The sequence below is a fragment of the Acyrthosiphon pisum genome, chromosome A1 (assembly GCF_005508785.2).
Source record: "Acyrthosiphon pisum isolate AL4f chromosome A1, pea_aphid_22Mar2018_4r6ur, whole genome shotgun sequence".
Lineage (NCBI taxonomy): Eukaryota > Metazoa > Arthropoda > Insecta > Hemiptera > Aphididae > Acyrthosiphon > Acyrthosiphon pisum.
In genome coordinates, this window is record NC_042494.1 from 37,408,619 (window position 1) to 37,413,781 (window position 5,163).

General features: G+C 23.8%; 1 protein-coding gene and 1 long non-coding RNA gene across 3 annotated transcripts in view; one reads left to right on the forward strand and one right to left on the reverse strand.

The window, feature by feature from the left end:
• Window positions 1-5,163, forward strand: part of LOC100572781 (carbonic anhydrase 7) — a 24,311-nt gene that overhangs the window by 10,895 nt on the left and 8,253 nt on the right. The gene's annotated exons all lie outside the window — the stretch shown is intronic.
• On the reverse strand, window positions 478-2,526 carry LOC115033704. The gene is made up of 3 exons (XR_003839004.1): window positions 2,512-2,526; window positions 1,530-1,713; window positions 478-608 (listed from the first exon to the last, which is right to left on the reverse strand). It is a non-coding gene; the product is annotated as an uncharacterized LOC115033704 (long non-coding RNA).

Genomic DNA, 5,163 nt, shown 5'->3' on the forward strand with positions numbered 1-5,163 from the left:
ATATCACACTGTTACAGTGTATTTACTTATATGAGAGAATATAATATATAGGTGTATATATATATCCTATTTCAGAGAAAGTTTTAAATCTACTATATAGATGCAGTTGGTGCTAATCAAATTACAGCATTGTTCTTATAAAACTAAAGTTAAAGTAAAGAAGAATAATAAAGTTGGTAGAAAATACTAATAAAGGTCAGAAATCTAAAAATAATGTAAGTAATGAAAATTAAAATAATTTCGATTTGAATAAAAAGATACCATCATCATAACAAGAATAATTTGTTCCTCTTAAAAATAAATACATGACTAAATATCTATTTACGACGTATAGTAGTATAGATGCAAAGCAAACCTTTGAGTTTTGATTCGTGTTAATTTATTTAAATACATTTTAATACGCATGTTTATAATAAAACGATCGTTCATAAATAAATTTGTTATAAAATATCAAGAATAAAACTGTGAATTATCTAATATTTTAAACATTAATAGTATTTAGTATAAATATTTTAATGATTGTAATTAGATACTAACCACTGAAAGACTTTGAATACGCCAAAACAGCAATCATAAACCACAATGCAGACGTCCAAATCATTAGATGGCTGTAACAACGATCATGATGACTTAAAACACAATGAACATCATATAACGAATCTCAAAATATTTATTGAATATCATTTATCATATTCCCCTAACCCCTTGACTGTGAAATAAATAAGGAAATGAAGTATACGTATTGCAGTAGTACAGTTTTATTAACCTCGAAGTATTTGTTGTGGTAAATTTAGTCACTTTTATTTAATTTACTAAGTTAAAAATAATAAATTGGATATTGTATGAACCCCTGAGTAAACTGTTCAAAATGAAAATTACTACCTCTATTTTCATAGCCGTTTTTAAATTTATTGCAATAAATGTAAACCATTTTAAATGTAACTTAACTTGTAACTTCCACAGTTGTTTTTTAATTGTTTATTATAGAATTTAAGAAAATTGCACTCGGAACAAGAATAATGCATTTAAATATCCAATGACTGTGTTCTACCAACATTTTTGTGACTTACCTACTCTAAAAAGTCACCTACTTCCATATTTACAATTATAGCAATGTCACCGACCGACTGAAGAACGTAAAGTGTGCAAATGATGGTCCTATAATCATTCATTAAGTAACTGTTAAGGATAAATCGTTATTTTTAAATATTTATATTGCTTTGGAAAATTAAATAAATTTAAAAATATTTTATACATTATTTATATGACAAAAATATTATATAAAGTTTAGAATAACCAAATGCTATTTTTTTTTTTTTTGTATATTTAAGCTACCTACAAATGTATGTATAATAATACATATATATAATTTAATACATAACTAAAACGTGTTTATCTTAATTTATCTGTAAAATATTTACCATAAAGAAAATATCCATTAAATTATTCTAATATAAATATATATTTATATTGAAATAATTTAATTATTATAAAGGAATATTTCCAGACAACTGTATTATACTACTTACCCGTTCTTAGAACTTAGCTGAAGTTGAAATATTTTTCAAAACCACATTGGGTCAACGATACATATTATTTTGCACAACTGAGCAATTGTCACACTTGTCCTGTTTATTTAACTGTCATTCTGTTTGTACATGTCCGGTTATACAAATTGACCGAAGTTGGTAGGAGGGTTTTTTAATTGAGTAGCTTTGATTTATTACGACATAAAGGAATACAAATTGCACAGATTAAATAATGTTGCAATATGATTAAATGAAACTCATAGAAATTTTAAAGCTCTGTGTTTATTTTTGAATAAACTAATAATTTCATAGAATATATTTTAAAGTGAGGTGCATTTGAAAATTGACCGTCATAAAATATTTCATAGAGCTATGTATATTTTGATGAGTTTTAGTGCAATGATTTTTATGCATCTACAAGCTTTTCATAAACCTTAAAAAAAATATTAAAATGCGGTGCAGTTAACATTAAATTATAGATTTATTCAATACAAGTTATTCAAAAAATGTTAACTTATTTTTAAATATTATTTACAAATAATTTGTTGAGATTGTAAAACATTTTTTTACTGTTTTTTATCCTTATTTTTTTTTTTAACTTTTTTAACTTTCTTAAAATGAAAACATATATTTTTAATTTCATATTTTGAAACCAAATATTTTTCAGAATACCCCGATGCATTGTGCATTTAAAAATTTAATTTCAAACGAGTATTTAATAATAGTTATGAAACTGGTATTTAAAGTTCACATAAATGGAGCAACATTTTGCAGAGTAGATATGTACTACTATGCTCATCAAAAAATGAAATACTTTTAACTTATAACTTATAATTGGATTTTGATATTATCCAAAAAATATTCTGCTTCAAAAATATGTCATTTAAAAAAGTAAAAAAAAATATTACTATAAAAAATTGTAAAAAATACTTCAAACAAGTTAAAACTTCTACATAATCACTGTAAATATTATTTGGATCACCTTGTATAATTTGTCGCCAAAACAAAATATCAAAATATATTCCTATGCTGGTATATATAAATCTATTTCATTTTTCGTGATAGTTTGCCGAATTTTCACTTTGAACTTTTTTCATTTTTTCGTACACCAAGATTCATACTAGAATACATTTTTAATTTTACCAGTAAATTTATGAACATTATTGCTTTCAACTTTCAAGTTAATTTCACCTATCCACAGTATTACATCCCAATATAACTAAAAATAATTATTTCCAAGAGATATTAAACTAAAAAAATCTGCATTAATATTACATTGATCAAATACTTATGTACCTACATAATATCTTTGGCACGCGTTAAAAACCGTTATTTCTGTTGGCTAATTAAAATATATTGATAACACAACAATTTTAATAAACAAGATCCATATCTAAATAAAACATTTTGATTATCCCAATATTCAACAAATTTGCATTTTATATAATTTTTACCATTCTGATATGATAATAGTAAATCTGTCAGCTGGTAATTATTAAGCACAGTTCAAAACAGTATAAGCCAAACATAAGTAAGTAAGTACTATATAATATAAAAATAGCATTTACAACTTTTTTAATTTAAAATAGCCAAATAGGTTATATAAGCTATTACTTACTAATATTACAAGTGTATAGTTTCTCTATAGTATTTAAGATATAATAACCTATAATACTTAACATTAATACATCAATTATTATACGATTGTATATTTACTTAAGATTAGTGTATTTTCTTATTATTTCACCCTTCAATAAATTTAATACACAATTATAATAATAGCATTTGAGAGCCTATTTACCATTTAGTATTTAACATAAATACATTATAATTAAGGTTTAGTCTTATTATTTTAATATTATGTACCTATGTATTATTTAACCTATAATCGTTATTCGTTATAGTATCATAATGATTCAATACTCACAGATTTAACATAACCATTAATATTATTTAATTATTCCATAAAAGTAATTTAATAGTTTTCATTTTTATTTTAAATTACATTTCCAGTAGCATTTTGTATTAAAAGTTCTACGATTAGAATTATTGATTTTAATAAACTATACTCTTTAGATCTGAATGACCATATTTTTTTCAAGATTCTTATTAAAAAATATATACTCAATGTATACGTATAAGTAAACGATACCTACTTTAACTATGCTACCTATCTTCAGTTACTAGTGGGTAGGTATATAATATTTTGTACTTAGCCACTTTAGTATCTAAATATCTCAATCACACACAAACACAGACATACATAATATTATATATGTATGCTTTATGTACAGGTAATGCAAACAAGTTTAATATGCATTTAATATTTTAATGTGTTAACAGCAAATAACCATTTCATTAAATTTGCTGTGCACCTGCAGCAGTGGCTTATTAATATTTCAAAATCACTCGTATGAATCGTTAAATAGATACATATTATGTAATAGCTAATTCGAAAGTATGTACTAAAAAATATGTTCTTTATTTCCGACGTTTTTTTTTTAAGAATCTTAGCGTAATAACGAGGAACAAAAAAGCTTTTTTGGAAAGACGATTGCAAAGGAACGGTCCAAAAATGAATTATTGTTAAAATGTAGGTATAAAAATTAAAAATGTCATCAATGAAATTTAAATTTAAAAAAACGTGGGTAAGTGGGAGTCGCTCTGCTGTACAGTAGGGGTTACAAGTGGTTCACTGTAATAGATAGGGTTAAATTTGAATTCAATGATATAAAATCATTGTATAAGAAAAGTGATTCTTAGCGAAGACGGTCAGTCAACCTATGATATTACTAAGTATATTTGATGATATTATTGTGAATAAAGTTATTTATATATAACCTATTTACGAAATAATTATTAATTTTTAAATTTGATAAATTTTATCAAAACTCGAATATAATGCTCATAAAAATAATTGTGCCTATGTATTTCTAATATTTTTCAACTGCTGTTGTAACAATATATCAGGAGCCTTGTATTAAATTTTCACGCTTTTTTGGCCCAATTAATAAAATGTTATTGACAATTATAGAAAAAAACTAAAAAAATTGAAAACTGACAATGCCCGTAAACAGCTCAAAAAGAGTCAAAATATTTTCAAAATGTTATGGTGTATAGAAAATGAAAATATAAAATTTCAGTGAAATTTATATGTATCTACAGTGATTCGTTTTTTAATTACAACAAAATAAGGAAATCGTTACATAAGAAATTGAGTGAATATCAAATGCTGTAAAAATATGAATTTCAAACGCTCATAAAAATTTAATTTGACTTTCTTTTAGAAATGTTTTTTTGTTAAAGGTAGACAAACTTATGAGGAATCTTGCATAACATAAATTTTCGTCATTTTTACGTATTTTGTCAATAATTGAACTTTAGATGCTTATAAAATAAAATGTGACCATGGATTTTTAATTTTTTCATTTGCCTTTGAAACAATATACTAGGAGCTTTCTTTTAAATTATCAAGCTTTTTTAACCAACAAATAAAATTATATTGATATTTATAAACAAAAAGACTAAAAGAAATGGGAACTGAAAATATTCGTAAACAACTCAAAATAAGTCAAAATATTTGGAAAATGTTATGGTGTATAAAAATTTCTAATATAAACATTCTGTCAAAATG